Source organism: Pseudophryne corroboree, chromosome 5 (genome assembly GCF_028390025.1).
Source record: "Pseudophryne corroboree isolate aPseCor3 chromosome 5, aPseCor3.hap2, whole genome shotgun sequence".
In the NCBI taxonomy this organism is placed as follows: Eukaryota; Metazoa; Chordata; class Amphibia; order Anura; family Myobatrachidae; genus Pseudophryne; species Pseudophryne corroboree.
Window position 1 is genome coordinate 712,301,599 of NC_086448.1, and position 23,839 is coordinate 712,325,437.

The window sequence follows — 23,839 nt, forward strand, 5'->3', positions numbered from 1 at the left end:
ATTGTGCTATAGGCTAGGGATGGTGGATGGTAGAGTAATGTTGTGGCTAATTCTTGAGCCCAATTGTGGGATATGGGACCTATATGGGATAATGCATAAGTCATTGTGATATGTATGGATATTAGAAGTTATTGAGGAGTTCTTATAGTGGCATAAAACCACGTATCACAGAACAGTGAAGCAATTTTTAAATCATTACTTTTTACATTAGGGAATGTATTATTCCACATAATATATTTTATCAGGGAACCCCCTCTTTTGAAAACCTGAAAATAGAATATTTATATTTCTAAAATGTTAATTCCATGTGGACCAAAGTTACAGGACAATATGAACAGGTCTTATAAATGTTTAACCTTATTGAGTATCTACAAAGTTGTAAAAGTAATTGATATGTGGTCAAGGAACATGTCAATATTTTACAGTATATATATATCCCCTTACTATTTCCAAGGATGATTTCTACAGATGCTCAACACATTATAACTGGTACATGATCAAATCACATATAATCCGGATCAAGGACCTCACTTTTTTTTTGTGATAGGTTAAGTTTTTTTTAGACTGTGTGATTTGATTTCAACTAGTTTTTGGGGGGATTTGCAGTTTGAACTGAAAAAGTAAAATTTTATAGTATTTTTTAAACTTTGTTTTTATTCAGTCAGTGAACATCATTATGCTTGCATTTAAAGTTCAAGTTTGATATAACATTTCAATAACTACTGGTTTGGCTAAGTGGAGGGACACCTTCCTGGGTTTGGATTTAAAAACTATCATTAGGTCCTGTATTACCCTCAATAAGTAACTGGCTTCCTCATCCTATGCGGAAATGCATTATAAAATTGTATATATGCAGTATGGCTTAAAATACCCCACACCTATGTTATTTAACCAATGTCTCAGATAATTCTGTTTTAAATGCTCTTTCTCCGATGCCGACATTAGTCATTGTATGTGGGCCTGCCCTGTAGTCCATGATTTTTGGATGGAGGTTAACAATGAACTGCAGATTCCCTTTATGGTATATATGTCTTGGGCATTGTAGTAGACTATCTTATCTCAGTAGATTAAGGAGGACCCCATTTCTTTATCACTTTTAATGCTGATATTTGCCTATTCAAATCAAATGAACTTAGTGGAGTGCTCCTTAGATGCTGAATCTAAAGCACAAACATTTTTTTAAATCTGGCTCCCATACTTGGCTACCTTATAGCCATTAACTAGGGAAATGGCCAGGAAGGCCGTGTTTGACCACAGGTTCTAATATAGAAGTATTTGATAGGTGTTACCGCCACTTTAATACTGCTTGCTATGTGTATTTGTCCTTGTGTTCTCCATTTATTTACGAATATTTCTTACAATTCCCCATATTACTGTAGTGAAATGTTTTTGTCTCTTTGCCCTATTTGTGTTCTCTATATATTTCTCTATTGGGCGATGTGGACCCTATAACATGTATTTGGATGTCCAAGTATGCTGTATTTTTTATATATATATATATATATATATATATATATGGATCAAAAAGTATGGTTGGTGCGCTACTTCCCTTCTTAACCAGTATAGTATATTCAGGAAATGTCTTAGATTTATCAAACTTGCACTCTGGTTCCACAGGATGCCCTGCAGACGGCAGCTCAGTCCTTCAAGGTGTCACTAGGTTTAGTGACAAATAAATCTGGAGAAACAAGGAGGGGACAAGCGCCTAATAGTGCAGTAACTTCAAACCAATTTTGGTTATTTACAATGAAGTGTCTATAGGTAATCTGCGTACCGGAAATTTGATTTTTAGTAGGCACATCAAAATTATAGCAGCTGATTCCTCCAATTGATTATCTGCACCACAACTGGTCACCAGGTTGAACGTCAATGGATATCTCAATGAGGATATCTTCCAGTCGGTCTATTCGCAGGAAAGCAGGTCATTTTTCCTGTGTTAAGCTGCCTGCAATATCATCCTTCATTCAGCCTGCTCTCCGGGTAGTTGGTGTGTGCTCTCCTTGTTTCTCCATATATATATATATATAACACTGTAATACATTTAAACTTAAAAATGTTTGAATGTTGGCTTTGCTCAAACTTTGCTAATTTTATTTAGTAAAGTTAAAGAATTGTAAGTTTTTGAATTTGAGAACTCAATGGGAAAAAAATGCAGACACATCTAATAGGTTCTTCCTTTGACACAAGCCACACACCAGGGCTCAAGTTGGGTATTGCCATTGTTATTGTTCACTAATAATTAACTACTTAATGATCACAACATTTTCACCTTTAAATAATCCTTTAAATGTAACTTCTGAATTCGAAAAATGTATTTCTTTGTCCAGTGGTTCTCAAATCCTGGTCTCAATTACCACCAACAGGTCATGTTTGTGGGTTTATATAATCATGCACTGGTGTATTCATCTATTTTGTTGGGTCACAAATTATCCTCCCTGTTACCACAGACAGAAATTCTCTGTGTTACTAAGTTTCTATTATAAAGGCTTGGGCAGTGTGCCAAGGCCTCTTTGTTCCAGTCTTTCCACCCTCATTCACCTTTGTATTTGTTGATTTAGTGGTTTATCATTGGCTTTTCGAGGTGGGAAAAAGTGGCAGGTCACTAGTCCAGGTGCAGTTATTTAGTTTTAGTCAAGAAAGAAGGACTTGTGGATGGGATCCGGTCTCTAGGTTGATAGTAACTAGGTCGACACTATCTAGGTCGACCACTATTGGTCGACAGTAACTAGGTTGACAGGGTTTCTAGGTCGACATGTTCTAGGTCAACAGGGTCAAAAGGTCGACATGAGTTTTTCGCGATTTTCTTCTTGTTTTGAACTTTTTCATACTTAACAATCCACGTGGACTGCGATTGGAACGGTAATCTGTGCCGAGCAAAGCGAGGCACCTTGCCCGAAGCAAGGCAAGCGAAGCGAGCCATACGAGGGGACACGGCGCACTAATTGGGGTTCCCGGACACTCTACGAAGAAAACGACACAAACCCCCCCATAAAAAATGCATGTCGACCTTTTGACCTGGCGACCTAGACCATGTCGACCAATAGTGGTCGACCTAGACACTGTCACCCTAGTTACTATCTACCTTCCATACCATACCCCTTGTGGATACCTTTGTTGTGTTACAGTATAGTGGTTTTGCAGTTGTGTTTGTGCACCTTGTAGATTGTTATTTAGAAATCATTAATTGCTCTAATTTCTGTCTGTCCTTTCTTTGCTACCATACTTTCTCTTTAAAAAAAAAAAAAAAAAAAATATATATACATATATATAAAAATATACATATACTAGGTGATTCATCGCGCCCTACGGGCGCTCTTCACACCGTCGTAAGGGGCTACAACCCCTTATCCCTTGCACGCCCTTGTGGCTCGCAATATTTTTATTATATGCAGTATTACCTCCAATCATAATTGTGTGAGTAGTTAAATATTGCACTGACAAAGGGTGTGCAATGGTTCAGGGGTCATAACACCTTGCAACAGCGTGAATAGCGCATGCAGGGCCCCGATGAATCACCTAGTAGGTGCTGTGGTTGGGGGAGGGGGTCCAGAAGAGATGTGGGAGGGGGAGGGGCAGTTGCAGGGGTGCCATGGGTGGGGGATTGGCTGGTGCAGTGGTGCCGCGGGTGGGGGTCCAGGACCACCGCGGGAGGGGAAGGAGCGGTTGCATGGGTGCTGTGGGTGGGGAAGTGGCGGGTGCCATGGTTGGGGGAGTGGCAAGGGTGCTGCGGGTGGGGGAGGGAGTTTGGAGCCACCGCGGGTGTTGGAGGTGTGTGTGTGTGTGGGGGTGCCGCAGATGGGGCCCGGAGGTACTGCGAGTGGTGAAGGGGCAGGTAATGTTTCTCCTCCTGGAAGCAGCTAAGCTGATGTCCTCCCTTTGGCAGTGGCTCTCCCGGAGACTGGTACAGTAGCCAAGCAGCCAGTCACTATTGTTAGCACCGGTGTCCCAACGCGCAGCATTACAGGGAAGAAGATGCACTCAATAATCTACAGCTCCCAGCAGCCCTTTGCACCGGAATGCTTAGGCGCTAGGGGCTGCTGAGAGCTGTAGTTTATTTAGTGCGTCTACTTCCTTGTAATGCGGCATGTTGGGACACCGGCGCTAACAATAGTGACTGGCTGGCAGAACTGACTGACTCGCTCAATTAATGTAAAAGGTGAGAGTGCTTTGCAGTGTCAGTGACACTGCACACCCACTGCACTGAACAGCAATGTCACCTTTTACATTGATTCAGCGTCCAGACATTACCCTCCGCGATATCACCCACTCTATCCGTTACATTAGCCATCTCGGGGCTTCCAGGCCGGCCACCCAGGTGCTGTGTTGCAGAGTCAGGAACTCTGGGGATTTGGGCGTGGCTGTGGCAGGGAGACACTTCTGTGACATCATGCACAGAGGAGGCTCTGGGGCTCAGAGAGTATGCGGCGCAAGGAGGGCTATGAAAGCCTTCCACTGCGCCGCTTTCATACACCTCTATGCCGGTGGCCGCAGCAGCTTTTGTTCCACATGCACCATGGCTAGGGAGTGGGGATTGTTAATGCCGGAGGGGGCAGGCGGACTGGCAACAGGACATAGGACGCTGCAGTAAAAGGATTTTTTTCCCCTATCTACAGCACAGAGACTTGCTTCATACCCTCCAAATGTACCTTTTTGGCAGGTACAGTACCTTTTTTATGGTCTGTACCATATTTTGGCTCTCCAAACCTCCATTGAAAGTATTGGAAAAGGGGCGTGGCCATGCCATTTTGCCCGTGGCCACGCCCTCTTTTCAAATTTGTAGCAATTTTTTTGTGTGTAAATTGCTGGAGGGTATGTTGCTGCAGATGCAGTGGGCCTATTTTGGGGTGTGGGCCTAGAGCTGCAGCTCCATCAGCCCCATTTTTTTTCTTTTTAATTTCTGTTTATTGGTTTTTCAAGAGGGAAATACAAGGAACAGAAATCAACAATCCCACTCATCATAAACAGTAGAGAAAACAATGTAAATTTAGGGATACAAGTCAACGAATACATTTAACCATAGACCAGACAGACACAAAGGGGGGAGGAAAGGGGGTTGGGGGGGGGGGGGGGTGACATCGCAAAATGGTAATCAGACATGAGTCAGCTTAGAGAAAATGATATGGCAAAGCTCAGCCGTGAAAAAAAAAACAGTACAAATGGATAGGGCCTATTCTTGAACAGTGAGCAAAGAGGAACCTAGGGCATTGTAATTAGTCAGATTGCAACATTTGAAGAAACATTTAAAGACCAAGTCCTTTAGAAAAAACATAATCATGAATTACTCTGTTATGAGACCAATCGATATACCATCCATGAGAGCCAAGGTATGTAAAAAATTAAGGCTCTGGAATTATCATCCAATGCTTCAATATAGAGGTCCCATTTTTTGTGAAAGGAACGCACATTGTACCCGTCATTTAGCAGAAGTGATCGCACATTAAAATAGAGATTTTGTAACAATTTCTGTTGGAGCTCATGGATGGAGGGCGCAGATTTTTTAGTCCAGTGTATAAGGATCAGATCAGTTACAAGGAAGGGGACGGAACAATGGCCCTCATTCCGAGTTGTTCGCTCGTTCTTTTTCATCGCATCGCAGCGATTTTCCGCAAACTGCGCATGCGCAATGTTCGCACTGTGGCTGCGCAAAGTAAATTTGCTAAGAAGTTTGGTATTAAACTCATGGCATTATGAGGTTTTTTTTTTCGTTCTGGTGATCGTAGTGTGATTGACAGGAAGTGGGTGTTTCTGGGCGGAAACTGGCCGTTTTATGGGTGTGTGTGAAAAAACGCTGCCGTTTCTGGGAAAAACGCGGGAGTGGCTGGAGAAACGGGGGAGTGTCTGGGAGAACGCTGGGTGTGTTTGTGATGTCAAACCAGGAACGAAACTGACTGAACTGATCGCAGTGGCAGAGTAAGTGTGGAGCTACTCAGAAACTGCTTAGAAATTTCTATTTGCAATTTTGAGAATCTTTCGTTCGCAATTTTGCTAAGCTAAGATTCACTCCCACTAGGCGGCGGCATAGCATGTGTTCTGCTGCGCAAAGCGGCTAGCGGGCGAACAACTCGGAATGAGGGCCAATGTGTATACCTTTGTAAGGGCCAACTATCAAAATTAAGGAGTAAACACGCCAGGGGGTCTAGTGATAGCTTGAAACCAATGACATATCGTATATACAGCAATATTTTATTCCAGAATCTACGTATCTTAGAACATTCCCAGACATAGTGAAAAAATAGGATTTTGGTACTTACCAGGTAAATCCTTTTCTTTGAATCCATAGAGGGCACTGGAGTTACTCTTGGGATATGGACGGCTTCCATAGGAACAAGGCACTGAATAGTTAAATTTAGAACTCTACTCCCCTCCATATCCCAGAGTACCTCAGTGTTTTTTACTGAGCCGAACAGGAGCTATAGAGAGATTGACAATGGAGAATTACATATAACATAACGGACAACAATAAAGTTGACACATAACGTGACTGACAACTAAACAGTTGGCACTATAACCGCTAGAACTTGAAACTTTGAACCAGTCGGTGAGAATGTGTTACCATAAGATCCTCTGAACTTACCACAAACCAGGTAAAACTGCTCTGGGTGGGCATCCAGTGCCCCCTATGGATTCAAAGAAAAGGATTTACCTGGTAAGTACCAAAATCCTATTTTCTTTTTCATCCACTAGGGGTCACTGGAGTTACTCTTGGGACGTACCAAAGTTTCCCCCGTGGGCGGGAGAGCTGTTTGGCACCTGTAACACTAGGCGGCCAAAGCTAGATGCTGATGCTGCAAACGTATAAAACTTATAAAAGCGCACAAACGTGTGCACTGATGACCATGTAGCCGCCCGGCAAAGCTGCGTCGTAGAAGCTCCACGACCAGCTGCCCACGAAGTTCCCACAGAACGTGTGGAATGAGCTGTTACTGATGTAGGCGGCTGCAACCTAGCATGAAGGTAAGCCTGACGAATGGTCAGTTTAATCCATCTGGATAAAGTCTGCTTAGAAGCTGGCCAACCCATCCTGGCAGCATCATAGAGAACAAACAACGTATCCGTCTTCCGAACTGTAGACGTTCGGGATACATAAACACGTAACGCGCGTACCACATCCAAGGTTCCAGAATTTCCTGTCAACACAGGAACTACTATTGGTTGATTGATGTGAAATGATGACACTACCTTTGGTAAGAAAGTGGAATTCGTCTGAAGTTCCGCTCTGTCATCATGAAACACCAAATACGGTGGCTTGCACGACAAGGCACCCAAATCTGAAACACGCCTTGCTGAAGCTAAGGCTAGTAGAAAAATTGTTTTCCAAGTGAGAAACTTAATATCCACTTGTTGTAAGGGTTCAAAATAAGAAGACTGTAAGAAATCTAAAACCAGATTCAAGTCCCATGGCGCTGTAGGTGGAATGAATGGAGGCTGTACTCTGAGGACTCCGTGCAAAAAAGTGTGTACCGAAGGCAATAGAGCCAATCGTCTTTGAAAGTAAATTGACAACGCAGATATCTGCACCTTTAGTGTAGATAAACGCAGTCCTCCATCTAACCCTGTCTGAAGAAATAACAAAAAACGGGATAACTTGAAAGATGAAGTCGGAAACTTCTGATCTTCACACCAAGCAATATAGACACGCCAAATTCTGTAATAATGAGCCGCCGTCCCCGGCTTCCTAGCTCGTAACATGGTTGGTATCACCGATTCTGGAATGCCCTCTCTTCTTAAGAGGGCGGTCTCAACAGCCACCCCGTCAAACGCAGCCGCGCTAAATCGGGGTAAAGAAACGGACCCTGTTGTAACAGGTCCGGACGTAGTGGGAGCGGCCAAGGATCGTCTGCGAGTAGCCTGCGGAGGTTCGAGAACCAAGCCCTCCGAGGCCAATGAGGCGCCACTAGTATTACTGTGACGGATTCTCTTTTGATCCGTTTTAGCAACAGAGGGAGCAGCGGAAACGGTGGAAACAGATACACGAGGCTGTACGGCCACGCGATGGTGAGTGCATCCACCGCCACTGCCTTTGGATCTCCCGTTCTGGACACATACTGGGGGGTTTGGTGATTGTGGCGAGATGCCATCAGATCCACTTGAGGGTAACCCCACCTTTGGACCAACATGCGAAACACTTCTGGATTTAATGCCCATTCTCCTGGGTGAAAATCCCGACGGCTGAGATTATCCGCCTCCCAGTTGTCCACTCCCGGAATGAAAACTGCCGACAATATCACTTGGTGTCGCTCGGCCCAATTGAGGATTCGAGCTACTTCCCGCATTGCCATGCGGCTTCTCGTTCCTCCTTGTTTGTTGATGTATGCGACTGCCGTCGCATTGTCTGACTGCACCTGAACAGTCCGAGACCGAAGCATGTGCACTGCTTGTCGTAGCGCATTGTAAATTGCCCGGAGTTCCAGTACATTTATAGACAGCAATCTTTCGTGATCCGTCCAGAGACCCTGGAGCTGACAATTTTGAACTACAGCTCCCCAACCTCTGAGGCTCGCGTCCGTCGTTAGAATTATCCAATTCCAGGAACCCGAACCGTTTCCCTCTGGCCCGTGGTGACAACCTCACACTGTGGTGAATCTGCAGATGCGAGCCCGACCACTGTGCGAGCACATCCAGTTGAAAAGGACGTGAGTGGAATCTCCCGAACTGAAGTGCTTCGAAAGCCGCCACCATTGTGCCTAAGAGGCGAATGCACAAATGTATCGAGACTGTGCGTGGCCTGAGCACTAATTGAACCAGATGACGAATGACCTGCACTTTCTGTTCTGGTAGGTAAATTCTTTGATTTACCGTATCGAAAATCATACCTAGGAATTGAAGTCGTTGAGACGGAATCAGATGTGATTTCTTGAAATTGACAATCCAACCGTGCTGAACCAGTACATTGTACGTTAGCAACGCATGTTGGAGGAGCATCTGGTGAGACGGAGCTTTGATAAGCAAATCGTCCAAGTACGGAACTACTATAACTCCCGGGGATCTGAGATGAGCTATCATCACAGACATCACCTTGGTGAATACCTGAGGTGCTGACGAGATGCCAAACGGTAGAGCCTGAAACTGATAATGGTTTTGCCGTATTGCAAACCGTAAAAACCTCTGATGAGGTGGCCAAATCGGAATGTGTAAGTACGCATCCTTGAGATCCAGTGCAATCATGAATTCCTGTGGCTCTAAACCTGCAATTACTGACCGCAGAGATTCCATCTTGACTCTGTAGTAAGTGACGTACCGATTGAGACCCTTTAAGTTCAATATTGGCCTGACCGAGCCATCCGGCTTTGGTACCACAAACAGACTGGAATAATAACCCTGACCTTGTTGGTGTACAGGGACCGGAATCAAAACTGCTGCATCCAGCAGGGACTGAATGGCAATTTGCAGAGCCGCCCTCCTGTCGTCCGACAGAGGCAGTCCTGTCTTGAAAAACCGCAGTGGCGGGAGACATTCAAACTCTATTTTGTAACCTTTTAACACTAAATTGCGGATCCACCCATCTGTGGACGTCTGGAGCCATGCCAACTGGAACGTCTGAAGGCGTGCTCCCACAATTGGAGATCCGAGATGGGCTGGGAGCCCGTCATACCACTGGCTTGTCAGTGACCTTAGGGTCCTGACGACTGGTGTTGGATTGTTGGAAACCACGTCCACGACCTCGTCTACCATGCGTGGCTGTTCCTCTGCCACGCCCGCGAAAGGACTGAGGTCTAAAGGATTTGAAGGCCGGTCCAGAGTATCTCCGTCTAGGTACTGTTGGAGGCACTGGTAAGAAAACAGATTTTCCTCCCGTGGCCTCCGAAATCCATTTGCCCAATTCAGGACCAAACAACTTCTCGCCACCGTAAGGTAACGCCTCTATACCTTGTTTGACCTCCGCCTGCCAAGACCGCAGCAACTAGCGAGGATGAAAGGCGAGAAGTGAGCTGACAGACGTCAGTAGAGGCTGTACATAGATAATCAGCAGCTTCCCAGATTTGATCAGCGAGAAGTATAAGGTGATCGTCACGTAAGGCAGACTTGAGTTCTGTTATCCATACCATTAGCGCCTTAGTTACCCAAATGCCAACCAACCCAGGTCTAAGCAACACTCCTGCTGCTGTATACATGGACTTTAGCATAACTTCTATTTTACGGTCCGACGGGTCTTTGAGCGTAGTAGCAGTTGGTGCTGGTATGGTTAATTTCTTTGTAAGTTTAGACACAGACGAATCCACCAATGGCGGATTCTCCCATGTAGCTGTCACAGACTCTGGAAACGGGTAACTAGACTTATATCTGTGAGGTATAGAAAACCGTTTATCCAGATTCTTTCGTGTTTCTAATAACATCTTATTAAGAGATTCCGAAACAGGAAAACACATTGGAGTTCTCTGTCGTTTAGTAAAGACAACCTCATCATTTGTCATCAGCTCCTCAGTTTCTGTAAACTTCAGAGACTGACGCACCGCTCTGATGAGATTATCAATGCCTGGGCTGTCAAAATCGTCAGTATCTGACTGCTGGTCTACTTCGCCCTCCTCACCGTCATCTTGCGGAAAGAGGTCTGGCATAGAATCGTCAGAATGCAACATAGCAGAAACTGGTAAATCATAACACAAATGAAATTTATCCTTTCTCCCCAAAGTGGACTTGGACTTTTGGCAAGGCTGAGACCCCTCCGGTAGTTCTAGCGGTCTCACCTTAGACTCAGATCTTGCCACTTCCCGCTCTTGACGAGCGGCAGCCAATTCTGATTGCAATCCAGCCTTAACCTGTGTTAGCATAGCCATGCGACGTGCCACGGCTGGAATCAGCATGGCAATGTCGCCCTGTGAAAGATAGAATCACTGGTCCTACAACCAACATACACTGCTCTGCCCAGAAGCACCGCTGCCTTTAGAACGGTAATCTTCTTGTTCTCAGCTAGCTCTCATCCACGGATTGCGGTGCAGCGTCCTTGCTATGTCCATTGATATCAAGGCGCTGCAACCACTCTAACGTGGAAAGCAGTACAGCTACTTATCTTTCTTCCGGCCAGTAATACCCGAAGCGCTGCTGTTTTCGTATTTACCGTCCGCTGCACCGGTCCCAGTGACCAGAGTACATGACGGAAAAGTGATCTCAGCGGCAGGACTGGGTTTGCAGTCAAAAAACCTTCTACTCTAGCTAGGTTTGCTGTTAAATTCTTCCTATTTAGCCCAATGCATATTGTTCAGTGACCACTGGTTAATGTTAGAGAAAACAACTGATTGTGTTAAGAGTGAGCCTAGCTATTATCAGCATACCGATAATCTATTACCTGGAAAATGTTTTAGGGAAAGTACACTGCCAATTGTTTATGCGGGGAACGGCTTTGTGGTGAAAATTGTATCTAATGTGAGAATGTGCACGGCACTAGTTTAATATTGAACCTCTGCCTGTCACCTCCCTGCTGTCACCTACAATTTAATAGGCAGAAATTGTACCTAATTTCGGTTAACACTCATCCCTGGATTGCGGTGCAGTGTCCTGCAATGTCCTAGGATATCAGGACATTCCATCTGCTCTAACAGGGAAAGCAGTACGGCCATTTATCTTCCTTCTGGTCAGAAATTTCCAGGTCGCTGCCCTCTCATCCACCGGCCGCTGAGTTAACAACTTTGTTTGAGCTCATGACGGTGAGACAGCAGAAGCAGTGTACCATGGCATACTGATCCACTTTTTTTCACTCTCTCCTTTTTCTCTTTATATACCAACTGTCTATGTTGGGCTAATAATGAGCACAAAAGATACCATGTAAATGTGATGGGCATTCTGCATTTTTTAACACTGTATATGTATCATTTGGGCAATTGTTGAACCTATACAAGAATACATGTGTTTAGGAATATAGTAGCAGACATTTGGTAAATTTAATACCTATTAATGTTATGGTTGTTCAAACAGTGAGGTACCATATTTGGTTTTAAGAAAAATTCTAAAAATAAGCTCTTTAGTGAGCAATCAGTGTTCTTCGAACACCTTGTGATAAATAATTGATCCCAAGGTGTATGTAAATAAATATGTATGTGTTTTCTTCCTTTCTTTTTCCCCTATTTTAATGAACAATTAAAGGTTACTTGAGGGTACATCTGGCCTTGTCTATATTTCGAAGAGTTGCCCCAAAATAGAGTCTTCTTTTCTCCTTTTAGAAGACATGGCAGTGAGACTGCTTTATTGTTTTTGCTGGTGCCTTACTCATTATGCAGACAGACAACACAAAATACAAAGACAGACAACTTGCATGACTCAGTAAAACTGTACTAAGGTGTCTCTCTCTCTCTCTCTATATATATATACATATATCTGGCCAAGTGCAGTGCACGCCAGTCTATATGAAATCTGATCCCAAATTCCCACTAACACCCCTGCGCCTTCTATGGAGTAGAGATGAAGCACAGGAACTTCTGGAATCACAATAGGAAAAACAGCATGGTTAAAATGGCCCCCCCATGCTTACAGTATAAACAGAGTACAGATTATAACCTTCCAATCAGACATAATCAGAGCATTTCCCGTTTAAAAAAGGCTTAATAGCCTCATTATCTAAAAACCCATGCAGCGTTCTGCTGCTGCTATGGGTCACTCTCTCCTAATGTGTGTGCTTCCTTTCCCCCCCCCCCCCGTACTCCGTGTACTCTATTACACGGAGCCGGGGATTACCTGCGGAGAGCTGCTGGAGGGAGCCGGAGAGCGGTAGCCGGGGAGCGCGCTGCCTAGAGCCGTCGGCGGCTCAGCACAGTGAATGCGGCCGGCGCGGCTCTATGAACGGGAGGCAGCACAGCGGTGTCAGGTAGCGGCGGCGGGCCATCACACGGCGGTGTCCTGGACGTGGTTGTGAGGGAGCTCTTTTTAGAGAGGCCCGACACGCCAGTAGCTGCTTGTTAAGCAGCTTCCACTATCCCGAACCCTCGCCTATTGGAAGGGGGGAAGGGATGTGGAAAATGTTCAAAATAAAAATAAAAATATTCAATGAAGTGTGTATAATCCACACAAGCCTTGTTGCTACAATGAGCACAGAAAAAACACTGAGGTACTCTGGGATATGGAGGGGAGTAGAGTTCTAAATTTAACTATTCAGTGCCTTGTTCCTATGGAAACCGTCCATATCCCAAGAGTAACTCCAGTGACCCCTAGTGGATGAAAAATAAAATTTGGCATTGGTCTTTCCACATTTGACACAGCATCCAGATTCACCAGCCGCCATATATTTCCTTTGTGATGGTGCAATATAAGCCCGGTATAAAAATCTAAAATGGACCTCCTGGAGGTATGCGGATTTTAAATAAACAAGGGAAGCAGTATAACCTATCAGTAATCTTTCTAAATCCTCTGGCAAAAAGGGAATGTCCTTTTTCCATGCGGAGAATATGCAGGTAACATGGGAGGTCAGTCTTATTCTGTAATCTATCAATGTCATATAAATATGTTTACCTTTGTACGGCCTAGAAACATTGGCCTGAAGGGTAGTGAGTATCCCAGAGCCAATCGGAAGGGATTGAATATAATGCCTAAGCTGGAGGTAAAAATAAAAATGGCTATTAGGCAGAGAGTAGGTTTGTTGGAGAGCCTGAAATGTCGGGAAGAGGCCACCCGGATCGAAGACCTTGTGCACAAGAAGTAATCCTTTCTCTTTCTAGAGTCGGTAGCAAGGATTATAGAGGGAAGGGGAGAAACCAGGGTTTCCCCAAATTGTGAGATAAGGAGAGTACCGGAAATCTTTTTTAATTTTTTTGTGGAGACTAATCCAGCAAAAGTATGTATCCCGAAACAGAGGGTTGGAAAGCACAGCTCGGGGTACGTCTGAAGATTTCAGATGTAGTAGGGCTGCCGGGGAAAAGGGATGGAGGACCGCCAAGTCTAGGGAGTAGTCTGTATACGTGGACATGGACAGTAACCAATCACTAGCATACCTGAAGAACCCCGCAAGGGTGTATGCCTTAAAGTCGGGGATGTCAAGCCCACCTTGGGACCTGGGCAAGACCAGTTTAGTATAGGCAATCCTAGGGCGCCTCCCCTTCCAAAGGAAGTGGGAGATGATGGATTTTATGGATAAAATGTCTCTTTTGGTCAAAGCAATAGGCAACATCTGAATGAGATAGAACAGTTTGGGGAAAATGATGGATTTGACTGCAGCGGTTCTACCTAGCAGTAAGAGGGGCAAGGGATTCCAGGAGGTGAGAAGCGCTTCAATTTTGCGGATCAAGGGTGAGAAATTAAGTGAATATAATGTATCCGTCCTACTGGGGACTAGTAAGCCTAAATATTTAATATGAGTAGAGGCGATTTTACATTTCGAAGAGAGGTCTAAAGAAAAGGTGCCAATTGGAAGAATCTCAGACTTGTCTACATTAATTTTATATCCGGAGGTCCTCCCAAAGGCCGTTACCAGTTCCATAATGTTTGGAAGTGAATGCAATGGGTCAGTTACGAAGAGCAGCATATCATCTGCAAAAAGAGATAGTTTGACCTCTTGGGAGGAGATCCGGACACCTTCGAAGTCTTGAGAGGAGCGAAGGGCTGTTGCTAGGGGCTCAATGGCCATAGCAAATAGAAGGGGGGAAAGGGGGCATCCCTGCCTGGTTCCCCTGAAAATATGAAAGGAGTCAGACAATTGCCCATTACAAAGAATTTGGGAGGTAGGGTTGGTGTAGAGAATTTTAATACAGGAGATATAGAAGGGGGAAGACCAAAGCGGGACATACAAGCATATAGATGAGGCCACTGTACCAGGTCAAAGGCCTTCTCCGCATCCAATGAAACTATCACACCTGGGGGGGAAATCCCACGAGAGTTTTGGAGATGATGGACCACCGACAGCACTTTGCGTACATTGAGGACCGAGTGTCTGCCTCTAATGAATCCGGTTTGGTCCGGATGAATGATGGTTGGCAAGACGTCCTGTAATCGGTCTGTGAGTATCTTCGCCAGGATCTTATAATCGGAATTGAGGAGGGATTTAGGTCTGTAGGAGCCTGGCAGTGTCAGGTCCCTGCCAGGCTTAGGAAGGACTTTAATATACGCTGAATTAAAGTAAAGAGGGGCTTTACCTGATTGCAAAATGTGATTAAAGATGGCAACAAGAGTATCCAAGATCTCCAAATGAAGTGTCTTATAGAAACTACCTCCGAACCCATCAGGTCCGGGAGCCTTACTGGGCTTGAGAGAGCCTATAACGCGGGATACCTCCCCAGGTGTGATGGGAGCGGACAAGACCTCCCCCTGTCCAGAATGAATAGAAGGGAGAGGCAGGGATGACCAAATTGTGTCCTGGTCTGTAGAAGAAGGAGAACAGGAATTAGGAGGGGTGTCAGGAGGAGAGTATAAAGCAGTGTAGAATTCCTTCATAGTGTCAGCTATCTGTTTGTTGGTGGACGTTAGTGAGCCATCTGGAGTACGTAAAGGATGAACCACAGCCGCAGGGCTGGATCCTTTGAGGATATTTGTGAGGAGTTTACCTGTTTTGTTTCCGAAGCGATGGTAGCGGTAATTCATACGATATAAGTATTTGTTACCTCTCTTATTGAGAAACTCAGTGTAATGAGTATTGGCCGACAGATAAGCTGATTTGGTTGATGGGGATGGGTTACTTTGGTAGGAGGAAAAAGTTGAGGTGAGAGCAATCTGCAAGGAGAGGTAGGTTGTTGCGTATTCCTTGTTCAAACGGGACATATAGGAGATGATAGAGCCCCGAAGGACCGACTTGGCGGTTTGCCAAAACACTGGAGGGTCATTTACCAAACTGGAAGCATTGTCGGTGACAAAGCTTTTCCAGCTATCTGACAGCAATAATTTAAAATCAGGCGAGGTGAGGAGGTGGGAGGGGAAGCGCCAGGAAGCATGGGAGGGCCGTTCATCCGAGATGTCAATCTCGAACCACAGCAGGGCATGGTCGGAAATAGTGATTGGTTCAATTGTTACCGAGGATACTCTTGTGAACAAGGTCGTAGATATCAGGAGATAGTCTATCCTAGAGAACGTTCCATAGGCAGCAGAGAGACAAGTGTATTCCCGTGCGGTGGGGTTAGAGGACCTCCAAATATCCACTAAGGCTAACTGGGAAGTTAAATGAGGGATACCAATTTTAGGCAAAGTTTGAGGGGGCCTGTGTATTGTATGGGCGTTGGACCTATCCAGGGAGGCATCAGAAATGAGGTTAAAGTCTCCACAAATGATAAGGGGCTCATCTATATACGGGATTTGTTTAGCAATAAGGGTGAGAAAGAAGCTTTTACAATAGATATTGGGGGCGTAGAAGTTACAGAGAGTGTATATCTGAGAGTGAATCGTTAGTTTAGTGATAGTAAATCTACCCTCAGGATCTGTAATTGTGTGAAGTATAGTATAGGGAATATTGCATCTAATAAGTATCGCTACTCCACGGGCCTTGGAATTAAATGAGGCAGAGGCGAGTAGTTTCCAACACAGCATCTGGAGTTTGACCATTTCTGTAGGAACTAAGGCCCTCATTCCGAGTTGATCGGTCGCAAGGCGAATTTAGCAGAGTTACACACGCTAAGCCGCCGCCTACTGGGAGTGAATCTTAGCTTCTTAAAATTGCGACCGATGTATTTGCAATATTGCGATTACTAACTACTTAGCAGTTTCAGAGTAGCTCCAGACTTACTCTGCCTGTGCGATCATTTCAGTGCTTGTCGTTCCTGGTTGACGTCACAAACACACCCAGCGTTCGCCCAGGCACTCCCACCGTTTCCCCGGCCACTCCTGCGTTTTTTCCGGAAACGGTAGCGTTTTCAGCCACACGCCCCTGAAACGCCGTGTTTCCGCCCAGTAACACCCATTTCCTGTCAATCACATTACGATCGCCGGAGCGAAGAAAAAGCCGTGAGTAAAATTACTTTCTTCATAGTAAAGTTACTTGGCGCAGTCGCAGTGCGAACATTGCGCATGCGTACTAAGCGGATTTTCACTGCGATGCGATGAAAAATACCGAGCGAACAACTCGGAATGAGGGCCTAAATGCGCTTCTTGTATAAACACCATATCTAATTTCATTGCATTAAAGTAAACCAGGATTTTCCTCCTTTCTGCAGGGGAGTTAAAGCCCCCTACATTACATGATCCTATTTTCAGACTAGACATGTAGAATCTAACATGGGAATTAGACCATCCATACACAGGCTAGCAAAAAAAGGAAATGTCATACCTATATATTTTGAAATATTATCAGTGGTAAAAGGGGGGGGGAGGGAAAAACAGGGGGAGGGGGAGACACACAGACAAATAGTCAAAAACAGAAAAGAAATAGACTGGTAGAAAGGGGTTCACGCGCAGCGTGATAGTCTGAGAGCGAAAGCAGACACTAGACTTCTGGAAAAAAACAATAAAACAACAATAGTGCAGGCACCAAGGTGCTACCAACATAATACCCGGAGCATGAGCACCGACCGTGCCCGGTAAGGTGTAATAAAGTGAGCTAAATGAGAGTCACGTGGTAGTAGACTTGTAATGTCGCCAACATCATGGAGAGGCAGCAGGAGGGGGAGGATCCGAGATGTCACCCGACACACCATAATTATCATCACGTAGAAAGTCATCAGCATCAGAAGGAGAGAGAAAGTCGTAATGTCTATCTTTGTAGAATATGCATAGCTTTGCAGGGTATATTAGGGCGAACTTCTGTTTGTTGCGCACAAGCCTGGAACAGATGGGTGAGAAAGCTTTTCTCGCTTTCGTCAGCTCAGCTGAGAAGTCTTGGAATATCCGCAGCCTGGCTCCTTCCCAGTTTATAACAGGAATTTTCCAAGACGCTCTCCATATCTCAAGTTTATGCGTGTAGCTAAGGCATTTAAAAAGTGTGACTCGCGGCCGGGGGTCATTCTGGCGTGGTGGAGGACCCACCCGGTGGACACGCTCAATTATCATATCTTTTACAAAGTTCCTGAATTCCCAGAAGTTGTGGCAAAGTTAGCTTAACGAATTTTTCCAAGTCGGGGCCCTTGATGGACTCGGGGAGCCCCACTACTCGCATTTTATTACGTCGCGAGCGATTTTCGATATCTTCCATACGGTTAATAAGAATATAATTCTCTTTCTCTAAGCGTTTTAACTCGGTTTGTACATCAGCCATATAATGGGCTAAGGAGCCTATTCTGTTTTCAGCCCCTGACACACGGACATTGAGCTGCTGTACTTGTGCTGAAATGTCACTCACCGCCTGGGAGAGAAGCCGCCCCACCGCGGAGGTAACTGCGTCCACCAGATCTGCGTAGGTGAGGGGAGCGTCGGGTGCCCGGAGGGAGTAAGGGGAAGCGTCAGGTCCCCCCTCTGCAGCCGGTTTCTTGTTGGCCGGAGTCGCCGTCTGCGCGTCTGTGTCCGGCGCCATGTTGGGATCCACAGCGCGCTTCACCTGGCGCAGCGTCTGTTGGAGCGAGCGCTGCGGCTGCGAAGAGGTCACAAATTTGTCCATGAGGGACAATCAATGAGGGTTGGAGAGCAATGTGGGAGCTCTGGGAGGCTTTTCAGCCGTGTAAAGGTCAGTTGTAGCCGGGCACGGAGCGGAGATGTGAAAGGGAGCTTCTCACTCCATGCACCCGGAAACGGAAGTCTCTCCCATCAGCCCCATTTTAGTAATCCTGCTCTGGGAACACACAGCAGGCAAAGGGCACAAACTCCCATTGGATGTAACCTGTGTGGGAGGGCGTTTCTCGCCCAATCAGCTGCGGGCTAGGTGTGATAGACCTGCTGCTAATCCAATGAGAGCTCCTAGCCATGCCCAGCATTATACACATGGGCACAGAGTCACAGATCTGGGCTATTATATAGACAATAAATATATATCTACTATATAAAAGCAAAAATTTGTCCTGTCTTTCTATACAAATGCAGTTTACAAGCTATGATCGTGAAATTTTACATACAAGCGTATTAAAACATGGCAGAGGCAACTAAAACAATTAGAAATCCCTTGCACCCCTAGGAAGGGGGGGGAGACAGCAGCCCAGAGTATATCAGCAGACAGCATAACTCTGGAATTGCTGGAGCAATGTACTCAAAAATTGGTACACATATGCCTTACAATCTGGAAACAAACACTGTGGGGGTTACACACCACTAGCTCCCCTAGGGGTGGGCCAGCAGCACAGACTATATGAGAACATGCATGATATGCCAGTGATGACAGGGCTGCATGTGACAGGGCCAGTGACATGATGTGAGGAGAGGGAATGGAGGTAGCACAAACCCACACACTGACAGTTATATAGTGGAAGTAGCACGATCACCCAGCAGCACAGAGTATATCAGGATATACATAATGTGCTGCGCTATATAAGAAACTGTAAAAAAATTGATAATTTCACAGGGGCACTGACATGATGTGAGGAGGGGAATGGAGGCAGCAGGAAGCCACAGACTGAGAGTTGTATAGTGGGAAGAGCAGGGTTCCTTGGGGGAACAAAAAGGGGTCCGGCCACTAAACAAAGTGCGTCAGGGAAGCAAAATATGCCTATATACTAGATCTCCAACCAACGTAAATTAACGAACTAACATTCTAATTTACCATCCTCATCCCATAGCAAAGCATGGGTATTCAGCTATCTACGATGTTATTTAGGGGTATATTCAATAAGAGTCAGGTCCATTCCGACATGCAGTTGTCGGAATGGACCCGACAACCCCTATTCAAAAGAGCGGCCAAATCCGACTGTCAGATTTGGCCATTCCCAGTTTCCTGACCTGCTGCTGCTGTCAGCGCTGACAGCAGCTGCAAATGGAACTGTCAGCAGTGCCGGGGGTGAGGGGGATCTGTCAGCGGCGCCAGGGGTGAGGGGGGATCTGTCAGCGGCACCGGGGGTGAGAAGATGTCTGCGGCGGTGGGAAGAGCTGTCAGCGGCGCCGGGGGTGAGATGTCTGCGGCGGTGGGGGGAGCTGTCAGCGGCGCGGGGGGTGAGGAGATGTCTGTGGCGGTGGGGGGAGCAGCAGGGAGAGCAGCGGAGGAGATGGAGCGGATGAGGGGGAGCAGCGGCTGCAGCAGCAGAGGCTCATGGCGGCATCTACCCGGCTCCAGCAAGCAGAACCTCACTTACTGGTGCCAGGTGGGCGCTGCTGCTGGGTTCCTGCTCTCCACGCTGCTCCCCCCGTCTCCTGGTCTCAGCTCCCTCATCTCAATCCGACTTTTTTTAAAGTCGGATTGAGTTTGTCGGAAACGGGGCTAAAACCTGTTGGGTTTGGCCCCGCTTCCGACAATGCGTGCTGATCGGCGGCTTGATCAACGTGCATTCCGACAGCATTCTGACAAGTCGGGTTTCCCGACTTGTCGGAAAAAATGGGGCCGTAATAAATAGGTCGGAACCCCTTTCGACCTAAAACTGTGGGAAGCTGCCGTCTTTCAGACGAGACGGCAGCTTCCGACAGTTATTGAATATACCCCTTATACTGTGTGTTTAATATTTACATTTATTTTTGTAAACAGACAATCTTAAAATTACTCCAGCTAGTGTATGTGTGTATATATATATATATATATATATATATTTTTTAATAATATCTTTTAAAAAAATCTGCCAAATTTATGTAAGTAATATCTATGTCTCAGTGTCTTTATTTATTATTTAGATGATAGTGGTTAAGCAACTTGTACAGATGACACACCGCATCCTATATAATTACATTTTGCCCTGGGGTTGCCAAATTATAATAGAAGTCACAGAAGAGTTCCATGATCATATGAAAGCAGGCTGAGTACTATTATACAGGTCATGACTTCTAATATAGCTTTATTTTAAAATATAGTGTACTTTATTTCTTATGCTACACAAGTCTCAATTTCAAACAGAGGAAATTGATTGGCTGATGTTAAATATTAAACTTGACCAAACTTGGAATCAAAGTAACAAATAAAACAGGGATTCTTTGTCCTACTATCACTCTCTAATCTTTAAGTAATGATTTTTACTGTTTTCCATTGATTGAAAAAGGTGAATTGGGAACATTGGATTGGATTTACATTGGATCTTGTGAGTTTCTGAAATGAGTGGAAACATTTTTGCTGAATTTACTAAACCAAATTTTCATAGATTTTCTATACTTATTAATGGTAATTTCAGTGATTGCATAATATCTGGTGATTTGTTTTCCCAAAAAGGTTTGAAAGACCCAACAATGATTTATAGGTCAATTTTCTTTATAGATTCTTCCTTTTGCTTCATTACCGGATCCTTACCATTTGATTGCTGCTTGAATTAGACATTTGCCATTACATTGGACTGTGCTATTTTGTCTGACTTCTGTCTGTGGACCTTTATAGTGACTTCAGTCTATATATCGGGATTGATCTATAGTCTACATATGCATCTTATCTTTTTGAGGGTTGAGATAAATTACCAGTATCTTAAGTTAAAATCCTGGGGGCATAGCATTCCAGGTAACAGGGTAGTTAGAGATGCAGGCCTCATCGAGATGGCCATTTTTTCCCATGTCTCATCTGCTCTGCTACAGAAGATCACAGGTAACAACAAACCGAATTTTAGCCCATAGATATTAGTCTGGGTGTCCCTGGCAAAGTGAAGAACTTTACTAACTGTAACTTTTTCTCAGCTGCATTTTGACATTATGACGTTGGGCCACAACATCATGGCAGAGCCCAGATCCAGTAGGTCTGAGCTAAAGGCAAAGCATGGCTGGAGTAATTTGCATATAGCCTTGTCAGCATCAGGCTGCTTCGGGCTCCCTTGGGGGTTAACATTTGTGGGTAGCCAGGCAGTGCCCCCCCTTAATCAACACATGTCATGATGGGGAACCCATAGTTACGGCCCTATCTACAGCATGTTGACATTGTGACATGATTGACTTACATAATTAATTTATTGTTTCTAACATAGATTAATAAGAGCAATGGCATTTAAAGGTAGTAAATAGCTATAAATACAAGGCATTGTGGAGCTTACACAGCAAAAATTAATACAAGCTTTTCTTGCGGCTTATTACAATTGACATTGTATAATAATATTCTAACGTATAATGTGAGTAAATGTTGCTTTAGTCCTCTGCACTTTGAATAGAAACATCTTGAAGGTTACATGTCATAGCTTATCCGTAGATCCGATTTATCTCTCAAAACTGAAATATTAAAATAGTTTTACTTTTTAATATTATACAAGATGCCGTTAGGGTAAGCTCTTGTTACTGTAATCCTCAATACCGGACAGCTGTTTTCTTAACAATAAGCCCTCATGCCTAATAAATCTTATGCAAAGTCTTTATTATATTTCAGAGGAAATAAAACAGAAACGTTTGTTTAAACTTCTCCGTAATAAAGCTAACACGAACAGCGACCGTTTTCCGATTTCAAAGGCTGGCAAACCTGCACAATTAAGATTTGTTTATGCAGTAAATGACTAGAGCAAACATTTTAGTATTTAATTAATTATGCTCTGCTGTAATATACAACTGATTGCCTCCATAACCATAAGGCTCTGGAAGCATTTAATGCACGTCGCTGCACTTAAATAAAAATCCGGCCCTCTGGATAATGATAATCAGAGCTGTGGGGGAATGTTAAAAGAACAGTTTTTGATTATAATGTGGCAAAGTTTCAAAACAAGACTTTTACCAGGTGCAGCCCTCTAATTTTATAAATAGGCCAACGCACTCTGCTGGCTTCTGCTGCTACAATTCAAAAAACACAATTTACAACATGTTCACAATTTTACTTATGCTGAATTAAAATCACTTAAAATTTAACTTTGGAAGTTCTCCCACCTCTTCAGGGAGCCACCTTTCAGCCTCGCAGTCTGCAGCTCCCCAGTGGGGAGAAAGACTCCCAATTAAGGAGGTATTTCAAAACTGCTGACAAAATGCAATATTGAAATATCTGTAAATATTTCATATGATGCTTCAAAGTTTTCTAGAGCTGTCTTTAAAAAGGAAAGGAAATGCACAATGCCAGACGTATAAGGAAAACAAAGACTAAATACAGAATGTGTCATGTGTGGTACTTAAAGGTTTTTAGGCCCTCATTCCGAGTTGTTCGCTCGGTATTTTTCATCGCATCGCAGTGAAAATCCGCTTAGTACGCATGCGCAATGTTCGCACTGCGACTGCGCCAAGTAACTTTACTATGATGAAAGTAATTTTACTCACGGCTTTTTCTTCGCTCCGGCGATCGTAATGTGATTGACAGGAAATGGGTGTTACTGGGCGGAAACACGGCGTTTCAGGGGCGTGTGGCTGAAAACGCTACCGTTTCCGGAAAAAACGCAGGAGTGGCCGGGGAAACGGTGGGAGTGCCTGGGCGAACGCTGGGTGTGTTTGTGACGTCAACCAGGAACGACAAGCACTGAAATGATCGCACAGGCAGAGTAAGTCTGGAGCTACTCTGAAACTGCTAAGTAGTTAGTAATCGCAATATTGCGAATACATCGGTCGCAATTTTAAGAAGCTAAGATTCACTCCCAGTAGGCGGCGGCTTAGCGTGTGTAACTCTGCTAAATTCGCCTTGCGACCGATCAACTCGGAATGAGGGCCTTAGTTTTTACAGTTTTGGATGAACATTTGAATCTTTGCTAAATAATAATAATAATAATAATAATAAAATATTCAAAACTCTTAATAAAATGCATTTAACACGAACCCACAGCTGAACATATTTGTGATATACAGTATTTGTGATACACTTTCTTGTGTTGAACAGGTCTCGGTGTGTGAATTCTTAAAAAGTGGAGGCACATTTACTGACTCTTAGGGGTATATTTACTAAAATGGGAGTTCTATTTAAGATGGGATGTTGCCCATAGCTACCAATCAGATTCCAGGTATTATCTTCTAGAAGCTGCTAAATAAATAAGAAGTAAAATCTGATTGGTTGCTATGGGCA

At 44.6% G+C, this 23,839-nt stretch overlaps 1 protein-coding gene across 8 annotated transcripts in view; it reads right to left on the minus strand.

Moving 5' to 3' along the window:
* Positions 1 to 23,839, minus strand: part of LOC134928326 (polyamine-modulated factor 1-binding protein 1-like) — an 817,199-nt gene that overhangs the window by 145,215 nt on the left and 648,145 nt on the right. The gene's annotated exons all lie outside the window — the stretch shown is intronic.